At 46.9% G+C, this 20,119-nt stretch overlaps 1 long non-coding RNA gene across 1 annotated transcript; it reads left to right on the top strand.

The window, feature by feature from the left end:
- Positions 1 to 9,645: 9,645 nt before the first annotated feature.
- On the top strand, positions 9,646 to 19,094 carry LOC147999897 (uncharacterized). The gene is made up of 6 exons (XR_015643154.1): positions 9,646 to 9,831; positions 13,756 to 13,870; positions 14,268 to 14,399; positions 16,328 to 16,377; positions 16,726 to 16,813; positions 17,330 to 19,094. It is a non-coding gene; the product is annotated as an uncharacterized LOC147999897 (long non-coding RNA).
- The last annotated feature ends 1,025 nt before the right edge of the window (positions 19,095 to 20,119 follow it).

Genomic DNA, 20,119 nt, shown 5'->3' with positions numbered 1-20,119 from the left:
AGCTTATTGTCCCATTGATGAGGACGGAGGATATATCATAACCTCCCATGTAAATGCAAAGAATAGGATGTTTTCCTCTAAGGGAATCCCTCTTCGTGGAAATAGCACATGAAACAGAAGCTCACAACTGAGCCATTAATTCGGTCCGAACTCTGAATTTTTCAGAATAAAGAGCCTGAGGCTCGGAGATTGGGTACAGCATAGAAGTACGCGTAAAGAGCGATTGGTAAGGCAGGCAGGGGTCCTCAGCTTTACCCTTCTGGGCCTCCTCCCTGCTGCTGCTACATGGGGAGTCTCCTATGAATTGGAGAGCTGGGAGGAAAATCTATTTAAGGAAAGCATGTCCTATATTTTAAGGAATAAGTATGGTGTAGGAAGGGTGGTATCCAGATAAATTATTTACATTAATCAAACTCATTGAGAAATGACTCAATTCTCCATTTCCTTTGGCCCAATTACATATATATCGAGACTTCTGTAGCCCAGTCCATCACTCCTTCTAAGGAACAGCTACTCCACTAATATAATCATTATTAAACTCCTACTAATAGAATAAGAAGCACATGACTGACCAAGTCCTCTCTAGGAGACCCTATGTCGAGCAGTCCTATCTTCTGAACACATGCCATTGACTTTGTTCTGGGTCCATTTGCTTGATTCAAGTTTCCCTCATTAGCCAAAGTCACAGTTAGCACAGAAATTCTGCCGTACGGAGACTGAAACACTCTTGCTGGCAGCAAAGTGATCATTTGTAGTTCTGGGATGTGTTCAGTGTTGATTTCTGAGTGAGAGGGGAAAGTGGGGTACGGGGGTACCCAACAGGAGATCGTCACCAAAGAAAAGTAAGGTCTTCTTCCAAAGTAATTCAAGTCTTAATCCAGTAATCCGTTTCTAATTACCCTCATTATGATGATTTACAGGGCGATCATTCCAACCACAGCTATCCAATCTTTTGGCCCAAAGTCATGGGGGTAATTGCTTTATAACTGGGTAAGAATATATATCATATGTTATCCTGCTTAGGCTCAGGGAGAGTATTTGTAAGTGGTATCTAGGCCTGCATGTCTGGATGGGCTCAGTCAGCATGAATGTGTGCTACAAATTGTGCTTGTTCTGTCTCCCCCCAACACACACACACACACACGGTGTTTGAGCATGCTAATGGCTGGGCTTCTCTCTCCTGGCTTTGTCCACTGGCTGTGCGGTTTTGAGGCCGTGCCCTGGCTGCAGTTGTCTCCTGCTACTTCCATTGTCCAAAGGTCGGAAGGTATCCCCTCACCTCAGAGTGAGCCCAGGTCTCTTGGCTCCACCATCAACTCTTTCACCTTCAGACTTATGCCTGCTGTTGTCACTCTGTTGATCTCAGATGCTTTCCTGGCATTCTGGACCATTCTATTCCACCAGTCAGAAGCAAGTCCTTGCTTGCCCGCCGTCCCAGATGAGATAGGCTGGGCCCCCATGAGAGTCTCTTGAGGTAAAAAGGATGAGAGCCAAGAAGCAAGCTTGGGTGGAAACAGAGGTGTCTGACAGCTAGTCCATTCCAGGCTTACTTCCCGGGCCAACCAGGACACTTTGTTTCAGCATTTCTTTAAGAGAGTGAAGAAGCTCGCTCCGAGGTCATTCAGCTACCCTACCGTCTTTCTCTTGAACTCAAATACCTATTAATTCCCCCTATTTGCATTTGTGCTTTGTGAAGTAAGAAGTCCTACCCACCTCCTTGTCCTCCATGAGCCCCTGGAATTCCACATCCACAGAAATGGGATGGCAGCCCCAGGAGCACAATGCAGTGGGTTACAACAAGCAGAGTAACACCCTGTCCCTTTGGGGGTTGGGACTGTGGATCAAGTCAGACTGCCCTTCCTTGTGACCTTTGGAGCCTCGAGTTCTCCCCTGCAGGGCCAGCACACAGCGGAGGTGAACAAGCGCCAGGCACGCTGCCAATAGATGTCCCCCCTTTCGTCACCGAAGGCTTTGGAAGTCGCTCGTGCACATGGCAGGCAACTTTGTCAGCTTTTGTTTGTTGTGCAGCCTGTGCCAGCTGGTGTGCGGCTGCTGCCTCGCCTCCTGTCCTTCTGGGCCTGGATCCTCAGCTCCTGTGTTTACACAAACAGAACACATCACCCCCAAGGAGTGCCCCCTCCAGACTCAGTGTTCCCTCTTCTAAGGCTTCACACAGTGATCTTCGACAGACAATTGGAGGATACAGCTCACCATGATGCTTGGGCACTGGGCCTGTACTCCTGAGGAGGGGACACTGGAACTTCTCCAGGGTTGAGTAGCTCCAGTACATGGGCCATTTCTCTGCCCCAACTCCCTGACTTTGGCCTCTGTGTATTCCTGGTTTACAAAGACATTGAGAGGTGAACAGAAAGTCACAGGCTGGTTCTCTTAAGTGTCATGCATGGTGACAGTGATAGACACAGCCTGGTGCCAGAAAGGCAAGGACGCTGTTTGCCCCTGTCACCAAGTTCAATGTCCCGTCACAAAGCCAGATCCAATCCAGGAGCCTGCAAGACTCAGATGCCAAGCCACACCCCAGTGCTCTTGGGATGATCTTGGTTTCTAGAACAATGCAGGGCACTGATTCTCTTTGCAGTCACACGACTGTACCCTTGGGATTGTGAAGGATCCTGGTGGCATGTCTCAGAATATACTATGGGTTGTACCCATGTGTTCTGTATGATTATGCTAAGAAGAAGCGGTTCCCAGCTCTGGCAAATACACCACTCTGATACCCATTGGCTTGCATCTGATAATTCAAGCCTGATCACAATGAACTACTTCCAAAGCGAAATAATGGAGCGGAACTCTCAGCCGGAGAATCTTCCCCTCCATATGGTTCACAAGTTCCCTGGGATGTGTAATCCTACTGGGAGCACCATCTGTGTAGACTATACACAGGCTCCTCGATGCTCACTCTGTCTTAGACTGCATTCTCCAGCAAACAAGCTCAGACGGAATACCACAGTCCACCTGTCTCCTCTGCCACTCACTCTCTTTGACCTTTACAGAACATCTTTTCAGGGCAGAATCCCCCAACCTGGCAAATCCTTTGCCTCATCAAGGACCCACTACGAGCTTCCTTTCTGGGAAGTTTTACAAATACCCAGACACGATTGAATGGGAGAGTCATCTTATCATCTACACTGGAGCAAAAGACCTGTGGAACAGAGACGGGGCTTCTCATTAGGGGCCTCTGAAGTGATCATCGCCTTCTGTAGACAATTGGCAAACCAGAGGATGCCAGAAAAGGGATATTGAGATGATGCTTCCAGTATCATTTCCCAAGCGAGCTGCCTGCTTACATTGAAACTGGACTCTAAGACTTGGCTGGAATAGCCCAAGTGGCCATTGCATGCCAGGAACCAGCTGCCTTCTGCCTGGAGGGCTTTATGCACACACCACCACCTTGCATTCCTCTCTTGGACACTACTGGACCCTTGGTGGCTAGAATGTGTGAGCTCATGGGTGTAGACAAGTTGCATCCCTGTGCTCAGGTCTAAGGGATCCTGGCACCGTTAACATCTAAAAAGTTTCCACTTCCAAAGAGGAGATGGATCTCTTAAGGATCAAAGCTCATGGAGTGATTTTTGGACGCTAGACTGACACCATTCCTGCCACATGAATTATGCCTTATGTGTTGTCATTCACCTGTGTAAAGTGAGGAGGAACATTAGTTTGAGGGTGATTAGAACACACCTGGGTGAATGAAGGTAGGGCCTGCTTTGCAGCATTGCCACAAAGAACACCTCAGGGATATCAGAGGCAAAGTGGCAGCAATTTCACAAATGATCCAAGTAAATGCCCTTGGAAAGGATCCCTGCATCATAAGACACAAAAATAGTTGAGCAAACACATTGAAAGGGAGCAGCAGACTGTCTGTAGCTTGTCAAGGAACTACCAGGCAGCCTGACAATATCTGGGGAGCAGGAACGAAGGGTCTTCCTGTGGGCAACTTCATCCATAGCTCTCATCTCCCGGTAAAGAGGCCACGGAAGGTTCCATCTGATCTGAGGTGTTCGGTATGGCGGGGCATCAACCTCAACTGTCCCAGCATCTTCTGAGTTTGAAGCAATCGCAGCCCCATTAATCCTACAGTCCACCACTCCCACATGCTAAACAGAATATAAGAACTCTCGTCCCTGCTTTCTGGTAAAGGTCTTCGAGTCCCTGGGATTGGCATCATGCACAGGATCGTGTGTGAGGAAATCACAGGAAGCCTAAAGCTGTGCGTGCCAGCTCGCTTTCCACTCTGGTACTTCAAATACCCGAGGACAACTGTTATTTTTAAGAAGGAATGGGGGTGGGGATGGGGGGGAATAGGAAGTAATGATGACAGGGCAAAAGCAAAACAACAACAACAACAGTAAAACAAACATCTGGTTCACAGGGAGAGCCTACCAGCCTCAGACCTCCAGAAGGAGTTCAGATGAAACTGTCTGTGGTGGTTCACCTCCTGTTCAGCAGGAGTGAGTTTCCAGGCTCCTCCCCAAATGTCTCCTGTCTTCTGAGGAGGAAGAAAGAGAGGAGTCATGGTAGTCACTGGCAGAAGTCCCAGAGCCTAGGGAGGAAGTTGAGACCGGAAGAGTCACTGTGAACAGTCATAGTGGACATCTACCTTCCAAGAAAGGACACATGCCCACTTCCCCATCACAGTGTCACTTGATGTCACTTTCCAACTTCCCGACGCCTATGCATTCTTCCAAACACAGGGCACATAAACCTTTACAGGGAGTCTTTCTAGACTGCATGGCGTAGGAGGACCACCTCTGCCTAGGCACCTGGTCATGGTGCACGGTTTCCTGCCAAGGAGGCCCCAGGGGCCTGTTCTATTGGGTGGCCGAACTAAGTGCAGAAATGAAGGCTGCAGAGTCAGAGGGCCACCTTTCTACCAAAGACACACAGTCTGTCGGTAACATACAGCTCTGCAAAGGAAAACTGAAGGCAGAAGAAAAGCAGTCCTACCAGGCCAGGCTCTGTCGCGGAGCTCTGTGGAACACCGTAGCCCAAAAGTACAGAATGGAAGAGTCCAGAAATCCCCGTACATTTCAAATAGCGTTTATTACACTAATTACTCAAATCACTCTATTTTATTAAACTATTATCATTAACTTTTTACTGCACCTGTTTTGCAAATTAGACAGTATGCTTGGCAGGCTTGTAGAGGAGTTACTATTGTTGTGGCCACCACGTATTTGACAAGGAGCAACTTAAGGAAAAAGGGACTTTAGGACTTTATTTGGCTTACAGTTGGAGAGGATGTAGTTTGTTGAGGTGAGGATGCAGGGCAACCCACATACAAAGTAACTTCTACATACATGTAAACATGCATGTACAAACTCATGCACTGCACACACATACACTCACACACACACACACACACAGAAATAAAAATAGCAAAGATAGACAGACAGATATATAATATAGATACACATGTGAATGATATACAGAGGTACAGTCGTAGATGCAGACTATATATAATGTGTTCATATGTTACATATGCATATATAATGCTTATGCATGGAGAGAGAGGCCTTGAGCCTCTGAATCACCATAGGGGCTGCAGTTGTGTGTTTCTCATTAACCCCCCATGGAATAGACGCCCCGAGACATGGGCATGGCGAGAAAGCCAGCAAGGGCAAGGCTCACCGGGGTGCAGAGTTCCAGAGTTTTCCAGGGTAGCAACACACATACACATGGCCTGCACAAACAATAATTTGAAGACGAGGTGTTGGGTAAGGTTAAATACAATCAGTGCAATCTTGGAGATTAGATTCATGACATGGTTAGGGGAAGCAGCTTGGGAATTGAAGCAAACTGGAAATGTAACCTCTGGGTGGCTACGGCCCCAGAGAGCTTTGCGTTCACCTGATCGTTTTTGCCCTACTATCAGAAAGGGACAAGACAAATTACTCACAATATTGTTTCCTGCATATGTCTAGATTTAAAAGGAAAATCCCAGAAGATGTTCCCCGGGTATAATTTCTACAACTGAATTAACAGTAGAACACATCAATGTGTCCGTGTCCTGCTCTAGTAGGGAACTGCTTCCTCAAAGAACACTTCTCCACTCTCCTGCCCCAGCAGCTGTTGTGACATTGTGACTTAGAACCGTCATGTCACTTGCGGATCAGAGAGAAGGACAGACTGAAGTGTGCTCTGATTGCTGCCCTACTCCCGTCACGTTGTGCGCGGAGGAAGTCTGCCGAGCAGCAGTGTGCTTGAACTGCCTACCCTTGATGTTAAAGTGGAGGTGTGACACACCTTTACCGTGTGCAGGAGGCTGGAGTGTAATGTACAGCACAGTTTTGTACTTCTCTCACGCCCCGGCACCTGGAAGGGCTCGACAAGAGTGAGCGTGAATTCTGTCTGTTTCCGTTCAAACGCTCTCAGCGCACATCTGCCATCTCATGCTTCCTACTACCTAGAGCATGCTACAGCTTCACTCTGAAACACTGTTGGCTTTACACTACTGATTAGGTCTAGAAGCCTCGGTCTCGGGCTGGCAGGCTCTCAGGGAAAGGCACTGCCACCAAGCCTGATCAGCTGACTTCAGTCCCCAAACCCCACGTGAGCGAAGGAAAGAACTGACCCCCACACTGACTCTTTGCACCACACTTGGGCTGTGGGGTGCATGTACATGCACGGGCACACACCCAATAAGTACAGTGGAATTAAAGTTGAAATAAAATAATAAACACAAATAAAGCTTAATGGAAAAAGTCCATCCAAAACCGAGGACCAGGTTCGTTGGTTTTCCTGCACCCCACCTGAATGAGTGAGCTGTGCTCTTCCAACCCTAGTTTGGGTCTGGCCTCCACCCCCTCCGATCTTACATGTTCGCTCCTTGAAATGCTCAGCTTTGCATCATCCAAGCTGTAGCTCACACAGTTCTGTATCATATTTGTGTGAATACATAGCTCGTTTCTCCATTTCTCTGGGAGAGAACAGCCACTTTCTTCAGAGTCCTGGGGCAGGTAAGGCTGACAAATGCTTGAAGTGTCATAGGATTTGATATCCCCTTTCTAAAGAATCTTACACGCACATACGACCACCGTTAAATGTGTGTGTGTGTGTGTGTGTGTGTGTGTGTGTGTGTGTGTGAGAGAGAGAGAGAGAGAGAGAGAGAGAGAGAGAGAGATATCTGGGGGAGGGAGAGAGAGAGAGAGAGAGAACATACAATACAGAAGATGCACACATGAGGAATGTGGGGGACGTTGGAGTTGGAGCAGGAGAGGGAGGATTGAACATAGTGTAAATACAAGTGTATAAAATTCTCAAAAAAAATTAAATTAAGAAAAGATTTCAAGGGTCACTTCCTAGACCAGCTGGCATTATTGATTTGCTTGGTTCTCGTCAAGAGCCTATTAGCATGAAGCTCTCGGGACCTACCCATGCGGTGCTAACCAGTTGCTTGTCAATTTGACACAGTAACAGTTATCTGAGGAGAACAGACTCAGCAGGAAATGCCTTAACCTATCAGATCAGCCTATAGGCGAGTTTGTGGGACACTTTCTGGATTGACGATGAACAGGGGAGGGCCCAGACCAGTGTGAGTGGTGCCACACCTGGCTGGGTGGGTACACAAGAATACAAACTGAGGAAGCTATGAGGGGCAGGTCAGAAGCAGCATTCCTCTGAGGCCTCAGCTTCAGCCCCTGCCTGAGTTCCTGCCCTGGCTTCCTTGGTGATGGAGTAGAACATGAGTGGAAGCTAAAATAAATCCTTTCCTTGCCAAGCTGTTTCTGGTCATGATATTTATCACAACAATTAAAAAAATTAAGGCACACTTTTAGTGTAAGAAGGTGTGCATTCTTAATCTATGTCTCTTAATTGCAGGTGTGTTCCAATGGTTGGAGAAGTTTTCAACACGAACTTGCTTGATCCTTTGTGAGACACGTGGAGTTTGTTTTTGGGGGCCAAGCCGCTAGTGTTAGCAGCTGCAGACTCCCTAGTCACTGGGGTTACCTCTGATCAGGATTGCCTGTTCTCACGTGTATAGATGATTATTTTGTAGACGTCCCATCCAATGGCCTTTTCTAACTGGGTTTCTATTGCTGTGATAAAGCACCGTGACCCAAAGGGAGTTGGCAGGAGGTGGTTTATTCCACCTTAAAAAAAGTCTCAAGACTCACTCCATCATGGAGGAAGGCCAGAGCTAGGACTGGAGAGGGAACATGGAGGCGGGAACTAAAGCGGAGACCATGGAAGAATTCTGTTTACCAGCGTGTTCCCACCCTTCTCAGTTCAATTTTTTTGTACAGCCCAGGGCCATCCGCCCAGGGGTGGCCCTTCCCACAATAAGCTGGGCTCTCCCGCATCAAGTATTCATTTAGAAAAATACCTCACAGGCCAATCCGATGGAGGCCTTTTCTCAGTTGAGTTCCCCCTTCCCAGATGACCCTTGCTTGTGTCAAGTTGTCAAAACAATGAATGAGCACAGGCCCCTGTGCCAGGCTAGATAAATTCTGACTATTCTCGGAGGTGGTGGACCATAGACCCAGCAAAACATTCTACTTTATTTCACCACACCTCCCCTAGTCTTCTCTGAATATTGATAATTTTTTTTTACTTCAGCTTAACTTTACAAATCTTCGGACTCGCCACAGTGTCTCAGCACGGCAGAACATTTACAGTTTGTACGAAGGATTCTGCATTTAAATACGCAGAAGCGTTTTCACCTGAAGACTGCTGGACAAAATTGATGAATTTAGATTTGGCATGTTGGCAACCTTGCAAAGTCCCCCACCCCTTCCCCCTTCCCCCTCTTCCCACAATGATTCGTGTGTCTTCCTCCTCGTCCCATAAATTATTCAAAAGGATAACGTCCAGCATTCATATAGAAATGCATATATTGCTATGGGTAGCTTTTTTTTTTTTTTTTTTTGCCTTTGCAAAAGCTGATTGAGGGCAAGGAGGTGTGCATTCTGAGGGAGTAGGTGAGGCCCCTTGTCGTCTCTCGAGTTCTTAATCTTTCTTCTACCTCACTGTGGCCCAGAGAGTACACTCAGAGGCACTTTGAGACATTTTGTGCCACCTGGTGGAATTTCATTGAAAGAAAATTATCTGGGGTCTGAATTAACAGGCAGCGGGGTACACACCTAAGGCGTTTTCTTGGTGCTTAATATTACCAGCCTAAGTGCAGGGTTCCCCACTGTGCCCAGCAATTTAACAGCACTAGGCCCATAATATAGTTTTTTTTTTTTAAATGTGAAAATTAGTCTTTAGTGAAAGAGACCTATTTTGTTGGCTGCTGAGTAAATTCGGGTAAAGCAATGACATCCACAGGTTGGGTCATTCCCTCTGCTCTCGTTAATACCTAGAGATTATAGCCCAACCCTTCAGGAAGGCAGCACAGGACCACGTTCATGGTTTGTTTTTTTTTTTCCATTAGTGAGAGACTGAACGGGGTTGTAATTAAGTCCTTTCCTGTCCCTTACCCCCAGGAAGTACAGTCTGATAATGTCATATTTAGCAATTAGTGATGTAACTGTTTGCTCAAGCAGAGACTTTCAGTAGAAATAAAAGCACATGGATTAAACCTCCCACGGATCCACTGCCTGCTGAGCAACCCCAGGCAGAGCCAGCTGAGCCATGGCCATGTGTTCACACAGCTCGTCTGATAGGTTAGCTGTGCTCTTCCCCACAGAAGTTGTTAGTCACCCACTCTGTCCCAGCATGCAAGTCACTGGACGCAACACCCCGGCTCTCATCGTCTCCTACGTGTCATGAGAACTACCACAGAGAAATGAGGGGTTTGCTTCAGGCTCAGATTGGCTGAGGAGAGGTGGATGTTCATGTGCTACAGAACCACGCAGGCAACGAAGCAATGTAAGAGTCCAGAAAGGCCCCATTCCTCCTCTCAGCCCCTCTTTGGAGCAAGGTGTGGACGGTTCTAAGACGTTTGGCTGTGCATTGTGCACCAGCTAAACAGCGAGTCTCTAAGAAGCAGGTGTCCAGGCCAGTGGTAACTCCCAGGGTGAGAGATCGCACCCTTCAGGCCCACTACAGTGCTTCTCTAGCTGTCTTATTGCTTTTACAGCTCAAAGTTGACCTCCTCTGTTGCTGTGTGTGTGTGTGTGTGTGTGTGTGTGTGTGTGTGTGTGTGTGTGTGTGTGTGTGTGTATTTGCCTGCATGTATGAATGTGCACCATGTGAATGCCTGTTGCCTGCATCACTCAGAAGAGGGCACCTGACCCTCTGGAACTGGAGTCACTGATGGTTGTGAGACACAGTGTGGGTGCTGGAAGCTGAACCTTCTAGCAAATCCTCTTAAGCACTGGGCCATCTCTCTAGCCCCTTGCTGCTGGTGACTTTTGACATTTCTATCTCTCAGATTCGTGTTTGTCAGCATCCTCTCTCCTGAAGAACCACCCCCTTCTGATTGTTCTGTGTCAGGCCAACCGGAGCAACGTTCCCAGACTGGAGAAGCTGCTCTCAGCAGTCCCAAGGAATACTTCCACCCCTCCCTGTCTGTGGCTGTCCCCTTAAGCCTCATCACGCAGAGCTACTTAGGTGTCCTATTGCAATCTAATATCTACTTTCCATAAATATCCATGGCAACCGTATCACTTCAGTGTTTGTGGATGGGCTATGTTCCCTGGCTCAGTTTTATAGATGTAAAAAGGAAGGAGCTGAGCTCAGGGCCACCGTCCTGCCTTCCTCCGTAGCTGTTCGGCTGATCGACCTGAGGGGTTGGGTCTGATGAGGGATGTTAATGTGTGGAGTCCCCAGCTTAATGGGATTTATCTCAGTTAGAAACCAAGTCCTCTGAAGAACAAAAGAGGAGGAGAGGAGGGGGGAAATGAAGAAAGGAAAAAAAGAAGAGAAAGGGAGGGATGGAGGTGGAGGGGAGAGGAAGAAATTGCTGAACTCTAGTATTTCTGAGGGGGAAAAGAATAAACTGTGCCTACCTTGTGGAATGACTGCAAGAGGTGGAGACAGCTGTGAAGAGGAAGTGAACCAAGGCCCTACACAGCACAGAGGTTCGAAGCAAATGCCACAGATACTATTGTAGTTAAATAGTTACTATGTATCATAAGTCTTCCAAAACTCACCGTCACCAAAAAGGTTACAACCGAAGGAATAGGAGAAAGAGTAGAAGATAAGAAAATGTAGTAATGAAGCAAATGGTCTTTTGTTCTTCCTTAGGTGAGGGCATGAAGAAGACTGAGCTCATGGATGTTGGAGCTCTCCCCAGGCTCTCCCCAGGCCCTAGCCGCCATCTTGCTTTTCCTTTCTTTCGCCGCAGTGGGCAAAGGAAAGCTGCTCCTGTGTGCTGCTGACTTTTCAAGTGATAGGACTTGAAACTTTCTTCTCAAAGCTTTATGAATCTAGAAACTGAGGAGTATCAGTGAAAGTCTACTCTTTTCTCTGGTTACTTGTAAGAACATCTACTGATTTGAACCATTGAAGTCTTTAATAGCTGCATTGGAGTCATAGAATCCACATCCTAGAATTTGCCTCTCATCCTGCACAGGAAGGGTTTGCATGCGCCTTAGCTGAAATATAAAGTGGACTAAATCAGCCAGGCCCTTCTCCAAGCCTGTGTAGAACTATTTTTTTTATTGTACTAGGTCATTCTCATTCATTTCTCTGCAGAGAGTTGCAGACTGCTGAGAGGATCATGAGAAAATTCAGAACTAAAAAGAGAGGTATTAGTAGAGAATAGGAGAATACTTTCCAAAGAAATACATTTCAACCGGTTTAAAGAGTGGCTGAGAGTATTTAATTGGAACCAAGTTTCAGACATTGGTATGGGTTAGCAGCAGCGTTCTTTAGTGGTTCTCAACCTGTCGTTCACCTCCCCATTGTAGGGAGTGAACAACCCTTTCCCAGGGGTCACCTAAACCATCAGCAAACACAGATGTTTACATTATGATTCATAGCAGTAGCAAAATTATAGTTATAAAGTAGCAACAAATATAATTTTATGGTTGGGGGGTCACCACAACACAGGGAACTATATGGAAGTGTGCCAGGTCCTTGAGACACGTGTGAAGGCAGAAGGAGAGAATGGTTACTAAAAGTTGCCTCCTGATCTCCCCATGCAAGCTCATCTGCCTTCGAAATGTTGAGGCTTTGGGGAAAAAAACAGGTCTGTAGGGGTTTTCCCAGAAATGAACTTCAGCCAAGAGTAAAGACCCCCAAAGGCAGAATTCAGTAGGATCAAATCAAAGAAGACCTTTTAATTAAAAGAAAAGGCAATTTTTTTTAATTTATTAACTTGAGTATTTCTTATTTACATTTTGAGTGTTATTCCCTTTCCCGGTTTCTGGGCAAACATCCCCCTAATCCCTCCCCCCACTTCTTTATGGGTGTTCCCCTCCCCATCCTCCCCCCATTGCCGCCCTCCCCCCAACAGTCTAGTTCACTGGGGGTTCAGTCTTAACAGGACCAAGGGCTTCCCCTTCCACTGGTGATCTTACTAGGATATTCATTGCTACCTATGAGGTCAGAGTCCAGGGTCAGTCCATGTATAGTCTTTAGGTAGTGGCTTAGTCCCTGGAAGCTCTGGTTGCTTGGCATTGTTGTTCATAAGGGGTCTTGAGCTCGAAAAGGCAATATTTTTATGGTCACGACCTGAAAGCACATCTCCAGAGAAGGCAGGAGGAATCAGGCATAGTTTTTATGCAGAAATATTCCAAAGTAGCATCATAGGACGATAACACAGGGACTGTGGCAGCACGCACAGGCACGCACAGGTCCAAGCCAGATGAGCTCCCTTGTGCTAAGTGGACACAAGTTCCCATCCCTGACCAAGAAACTATCTCTAATTGACAGCCACTCACAAAGGAAAAGGATGCTTTTTCCAGTGGACTCAGGCTGGCATATAAATCACACTTAAGGCAGGACCCATGCCCGGCAATAGATGGCAGCCCAGAACAAACTCAGTGGTACTTTTGGAGGTTTTTGGTTTGTTTGGGGTTTTATGTTTGTTGTTGTTTTCTCATAATGCTTTGTTTGGGTTTCTTAACCTTTCTTTAAATGGTTCAGAAGGTTGCTTGTATTTTATTTTGCGCTTTATGGGTTTTGCTTGTGTGTATGTTTTCCTCCTACTTTTCCATTGTTTAGGGATTTGTTTATTTATTTATTGCCGTTTTCTGGAGAGAGAAAGAAGGTAAGGACTTAGAAAAGTGGGGAGGAGCTGGGAGGAGCTGAAGGGGTCAGGGCTGTGATCAGAATATGTTGCATGAAAAATATTTATTTTCATTAAAAAAAAATGTGTCAATCATACACCTCGCATCCTGACTGCGATCCTTGAAGAGTTCTGCCTCTCTGCACTTTGAACCCTGCAGTCCCTTACATGTGTAGGCCATACCCCACTTTAGACCAGAATGAATGAAAGAAGACAGATGGGAAATGGGGAAACGTGACTGGGAAACAGGGTGAAACCGAATTTGAACAGGTAAGAATCACATGTAGCCTGAAGTAAGTCTGACCAGGCAAACTACCGCTTTCTTCTCTATGGATTGATGATGCTTTAATCACTCTTGTCCTGGGAACTTTCCTTTCTGATCTCACTAAGAAGTCAGACAAATACAAAAATGAGCAGAAAGAAGAGGCGATAATATTTTGTTCATATTCAACGTTGCTTACGAATAATAACCACGTGGCTTGCCACTCTCTGGGTCTCTCCTGATGACGCTGCCCATGCTTGTCTGTTTGGAGCTCAGTAGCATTGGAGAGATAAAGATGTTTAGCATCATGGTGGCTCAGAGCTCGTGCGTTTAAGCTGAAATCTCCCTTTTCCAGATTCCCACTGAGCCCTGACCCAGGTCTCAGAGCACCAAGAAGTGGCACATTGATACGGTGAACACCAGGAGGATGAAGTTCTCATAGATATGATGGTGAAGGCGGCCCGAGAAAGGTCTGACTCTTTTTTAAAAATTAAATAAACGTATTTACTGAGTGGGTGAGTCTGCATGAGCTCAAGAACATTCATGCATGCCACAGCATGCCTGTGGGGGTCCAAAGGTAACTTTGTGGAGAAGGTTCTCTCCTTCGACCACGTGGATCCCGGAGACGGAACACGGGGCATCAGGTTTGGCGGCGAACTCCTTCGTCTGCCGAGCCATCTTGACAGCCCTCTTTTATGACTATTTTTTTGCAGATGCACATGTATGTGTATGGATGTTCACATGTCTGTGTGTGTGTGTCTGTGTGTGTGTGTGTGTGTGTGTGAGTTCACGTGCAAATGTCTGCATGTGGGGGCCTGAGGTTGGCATCAGCTGTCTCCCTGGATGCATCGTCATCTTCTGTTTCAGAGCAAACTCTCTAACTGAACCTGCAACTCTCTGTTGGAAAATGGGGTTGGCCAGATTGTTCCAGAAATTCCATGTCTCCACCTCCCGAGCTGTGAGCACAGATGACTCTCTCACCTGGGCCCAGCACTTTACGTGAGTCCTAAGGGTCCGAGCTCTTGTCTTCATGCTTGCACAGATAGACATGTTGAACCATCTCCCCAGGTTCTTTAGATTTTAATTTTCTCTTTGATTCAATCGGCCAGGAGGGAATCTGTAGCCTGAGGCTCAGAAAAAGGACCTCAAAAGGGCTGACCATGCCAGCACATGGATTTTGAACTTCTAGCCTAGGACTCGGGGATGAAGATTCTAAGGTTTATAAATCAAAACGACAAGTGCAATATACTTTAGGATCCCATATTTATCAATAATCCCTTGCCATAATCTTTATATGCTGAAGTTTGGGAAAGTTGGAGAAGAAATATAAGCACTGGGAATTAGTAGAAGCAGAAAACTTTGCAAGGAGGAACAGTGGGTTCATTGTGTGAATGCCCTGACTACAGAGAGAAGGAGGACTTGTAGGACAGTGTGCTTGCTTCTTATGTGCACTGCACACACACACACCTGTGACACAGTTACCCAGAGTGGAGCCCGCCTTTGAGCACCCTGTTTACCATTGTGTGTAAACTTCTCCACACTTAGCTGGTATCTGGGCTTACTATGTGTTTGAAGGCTAAAGGCTCGCCCCTTTGTTTGCATAGCCCTGAGTGGAGAGCCAGCCTCAAGAATGGAAGGAGGAGGTCAAGGAGGCCCCAGGTTTGCATGTTTGGCTTTGTGCGTGCTCAGTGGAAGAAGCTTCCTGGGCTTCTGGACCAAAGTGAGCTGGCATGTAAAACTTCACTATGGCCGACACTGGTGTATCCATACTCCATGAATATCTAATTCCCTGGTTGTAAATATATTCGCTTCTCCCAATAACATTTGAGGCTCCCAGTGGGTTGGGAAAAAAAATCTTACGTTTTACATTTGATTGAACTAACATATCTGAAATCCTGTTTTTCCATTCTTTGCCTTAATAATAGCATTCTTTGATATATAAAATTTGGCTGCTATGTACCTGAAAATAATCTTTTAGTTTTGTCAGTTTTGATAATTTATTTTGCAATCCATCCTGTCTTTTTTAAGAAAAAAAATCCACTTGTGTACTTCTAAAATACAAGAAGATAGAAGACAGTGAAGAAAACAATCTGGGAGAGGGGTCTACAAAGTTCTCAACTGCCTCCAGGAAGGCCCACGCCTGTCCTCTCCTGCCTCTCCAGGAGGCACCTTACATATTGTCTCTGGTGATGGTGTTTCCTGTCTTTTCCTGTTACCATGGCCCAGTAGATAAAACCAAGACAGACTTCTCCAATGGAGATCCTTGTAGGAGAGCCCTGACAGTCTGGCTAAGACATAGCATTCACAAGTATTCCCTGTGGTTCCAGATGCAAGCTAGACTCACAGACATCAGCAAGAGGCACAGACCAGTAGGGGCTTAGACATCACTCCAGTGATGGTCAGAGGGTTGGCAAGTGTCCCAGGGTCCCCACAAGAAGCCACAGAGAAAAGAAAGTGGCACTGCAAACAAAACTAGAAGAGGAGTAAGGATTTATACATGCACATGGCCACTGTCCATATCTGGCAACTCAGTGTGCAGGGTCAGCGGGACAGGACAGAACCCAGGCTGACACACAGTGTGGAGGATCCAAATGGAGCTGGAGGAGAAATGGCAGAGTAACAAGGACAGCTTTGGGGCAACATCCCGGAGATTGTGGTCTCAGGACCAGGAGACATCTATAGCAGGACACTATGCAGACTGGAGCTGGCTTTGGCCTGCCTTTAAGCTACATCTACCCCATCAGTAAAAAAAAAAGAAAGGAAGGGAAAAGAAGGGAGGACAGGGGAAGAGAAGGGAGGGGAGGGGAGGGGAGAAGAGAAGGATATGCCAGTAATGAACCAGGCACTTCAGAGCCTGGTCACGGTGGCAAGATGTCATCCTTGGAAAACCTTCTAGACTTGTAAGGTCACTCTGCCTCTTTTCCGAGGTTTGCGCAGAAGAGAACAGACCAGTGAGGATGGTCCCTCCACACAAGATGTAAGTGTGCAGTGTTGCATTGCTCTCATATAGAACACACCAGAGCCAGTGTCTATACTAGAGGCTTGCTCTGATCCCAGGAGAAAGTCCCAGGCATGCCACACTGAGGGCCTGAAGATAAAGGACATGAGTGCCACACCTGGGGGAGGACATGGTGGAAGGAAGGACAGCTGAGGCATAGTGGGGACTTTAGAAGACCAGGGCTGGATGTCCAGCACGATACTAGGGGTGTGGGTGGTTGGGGTGTTCCTTCCGAAGGCACAGAGCCTCACACCTCGCGACTGGGTACTTGTGGAAGCATCTCCTGCTCGCAGTGCCCCTCTGTGAAGCGCTGCTTTCCTCCTCCAGCTGATGAGTCAGGATGGCACCTGTGACGCACACCTGTCAGTCACTGAGCAGCGAGGTCCAGTGGATAATCAAGTGGATAGCGCATTAGGTGAGGATTCGTAGAGGAAGGGTGTGTGTGTGCATGTGCGTGTGTGAGTGAGTGTGTGTGCCTGAGAGAGAGAGACAGAGAGACAGAGAGAGAGAGACAGAGACAGAGATAGAGAGACAGAGAGAGACAGAGAGAGACAGAGACAGAGAGACAGAGAGACAGAGAGACAGAGAGACAGAGAGACAGAGAGACAGAGACAGAGAGACAGAGAGAGACAGAGAGACAGAGACAGAGAGAGACAGAGAGAGAGACAGAGACAGAGACAGAGAGACAGAGAGAGACAGAGACAGAAATAGAGAGACAGAGAGAGACAAAGAGAGACAGAGAGAGACAGAGAGAGACAGAGACAGAGAGACAGAGAGAGACAAAGAGAGACAGAGAGAGATTGAGAACAGGATTTATTAAACTGCCTTACGTGACAGGTGATTGGTCCATTTCATGCTTTTCTCATTGCTGTGACAATATGCCTGTCAAAAACAACGTAAGAAAATAAGATTCTGGTTTTTAATCTCACAGTTAAGACTACAGTTCCTCACAGGAAAGCCATGGGGGGTGATATGTGAGGTAGTTGGTCACACCGTATCCATGGTCCAGAAGCAGAAACACGTGGATGAACGCTGGTACTCAGTGGGTTTTCTTCGGATCCAGTCTAGAGATTTGACCCCATAGAAGGAAGAGTCTGTCCGAGTGAGTTAACCCTTTGGTTAAACAATGCTGGAGACACCCTCAGACACACAGCCAGAGATGTGCTTCCACAGTCATTATAAATCCAGTCTGGTTGACGATGAACACCGACTATCACACGGCCAATCCGACAACAGCCTTCTGCATACTAGTAAGACAGAGAGCTAAGGACCTGCCCAGCCCAGGAAGCTCAGCAGTCCTGATCTGAGACTAAACTTCAATCTTCCCTGGAAGTCACTGTGATGGGCCCAGTTTGAAAAGCCAAAGAAGCTAGAGGTTGATGGCGGCAAACAACCAGAGCTCATCCAGGAAGACGAGAAGGCGGGCCAGCGAGGGCTGCCTTTCTTTGGTTTCCTTTTTCATCTGGTCCTCTGGGTGCTGGAGGCGCTGTCCACATCAAAGGCAGACTCCCACCACCCTCTACCAATGCTCACTTTCCCACTATCCATCCTGTCTAGAAAGACCTCCATGGACACCCAAAGATGTGTGTCACCAGACTCAGATATATCTCCATCAAGTCAACACCAGCTCTAATATTCACACGCAGGTACAGAGAAGCCAGAAGTTTGAAAATATTGGTGCAAATCTGGCTAAGACCAAGGCATGAAATGGTACTGACCAAGAGGAGACCAGTCCGCCATGACGTAGTTTCAGAAAGCTACAACTCAAATCATAATTTGTACTTATTGCTATGTCTACTGGACAGAGATGGTGAAGGTTAGAAGGTACTACTGAGGTTTGACCGAAGTAAGTGATTGACTATTCACCCATTGCAAGTGCCCTCTGTCTTCATGACCATGGAGGAGCTGTGAATTTGCTGATGTTATCTCCACAGTCCTTGCCAAGGAGTTCTACACAGTGAACAGCAACAGCTACCTTAGGAATAACAAGGAGGAAGTCCAGTCACCACAATCACCTGGTTTCCTCACGCTGTCGCTAAGTGCTTCTGGATTCAGCTGCCATTGTGAGGAGCAGAAACTGCACAGCTGGAATCAGGACAGGGTTCCTAGCTAGTGCCTGGGATGGGATGGATGCTCAAATGCATGTGGGTTAGAGCTAGCCAGATGCTAGTCTGGAAGGCACTATCTTGCAAAAGTACGTGTGGATTACGAATGACGTGGACCACAGAAAACTGTGTCAAAGAAAAATTATCATTCCTAAGCAGCCTTCAAACATGCAACTACGGTAAACATGTATTCCTCATGGTGTTAATGCAATTCCAGGTTAAGCTTGAATTACAAATGGTTTCATAATGGGGGAAAAAAAATCAAAATAGTGTCAAGTTCACCGACGCTTCCCATGAGGAACTGGCATGTTTCCAGAGCACTGTACCAAACAGTACTGCCTGGCCTTCATGTTGTTCCACAATCCATTAAAAATGAGAGTTTTTACTCATCTCTGTGTATATATCAAGGTAGAAATGTGCTTCCCTGTTAAATACTTATTGAATTCCAATTCACCTGCAGATGCTTGACATCATAAGAAACAGAATATGTACTGAGCGTTGCGATGGCGGGACCTGATGTTCCCACACCTAGAAGGACAGAGATGTAACTATAACCCACTAGTAGTTCTCTTGCTTCTATAAAACACCATGAACAAAACAATGTGTGGAATGCCTTAAATACTGTTCTGTTGTCCTAAAAAAGATACCATGGCCGGGTGACTTATCTAAAGAAGCGCTTAGTCAGGGGATAGCTTACGGTTTCAAAGGTTCATCCGTGATCATCACAAATCACAAGGCAGGCAGGCAGGCAGGCATGATGCCGGAGCTGAGAACGCACACCTGATCCACAGCTTGCAGGCAGAGAACAAGAGGCGGGGCCTCGGGTTTTTTAGTCCTGACATCATGACAAAGAAGCAACTTGGGGAGGAAAGGGCTTATATTCAGCTTACCCTTCCTCATTGCTGTTCATTAGGAAGTCAGGACCGGAACTCAAGCAGGGCAGGAACTTGGAGGCAGGAGTTGATGCAGAGGCCATAAAGGGATGCTGCTTACTGGCTTGCTTTCCCTGGTGTGCTCAGCTTGCTTTCTTATAGAACCCAAGACTATCAGCCCAGAGATGGTACCACCCACAATGGGCTGGGTCCTCCCCCCTTGATCACTAATTGGGATCTCATGGAGGCATTTCCTCAAGGGAGGCTCCTTCCTCTGTGATAACTCCAGCTGTGTCAAGTTGACACACAAAGCCAGCCAGGACAAGTGGGGTTCTGAAACCTCAAAGTCCACCCCCAGTGACACAACTCCTCCAATAAAGAAGCACCTCCTAATCCTTCCCAAACAGGTCCACTCACTGGGGACCAAGCATTCCAACAGAGGAACCGATGGGGGCCTTTCTCATTCAAACCACCACATGGAGGAAAGGGTTGATCTCAGATCACCCTCCATGGATGACAGCTGGAGAAAGGATAGGCCAGGATCTCAAGGCTGAAACCTGGAGTCAGGAACTGAAGCAAAAAACCGTGAAAAAATTCTACCTCTGGCTGACTCTTTCAAGCTTCTTCAGTTTGCTTTCTTATATACCTCAGGACCACCTCCCAAGTAATAGCTCTGCCCACAGTGAGCTGTGCCTTCTCATGCATAAATAAATCAATCATAAATCAAGCAAATGACCCACAGAT

The sequence above is a fragment of the Rattus norvegicus genome, chromosome 18 (genome assembly GCF_021556685.1).
Source record: "Rattus norvegicus strain SHRSP/BbbUtx chromosome 18, alternate assembly SHRSP_T2T, whole genome shotgun sequence".
Lineage (NCBI taxonomy): Eukaryota > Metazoa > Chordata > Mammalia > Rodentia > Muridae > Rattus > Rattus norvegicus.
This window is presented reverse-complemented; position numbering and strand designations above follow the sequence as displayed.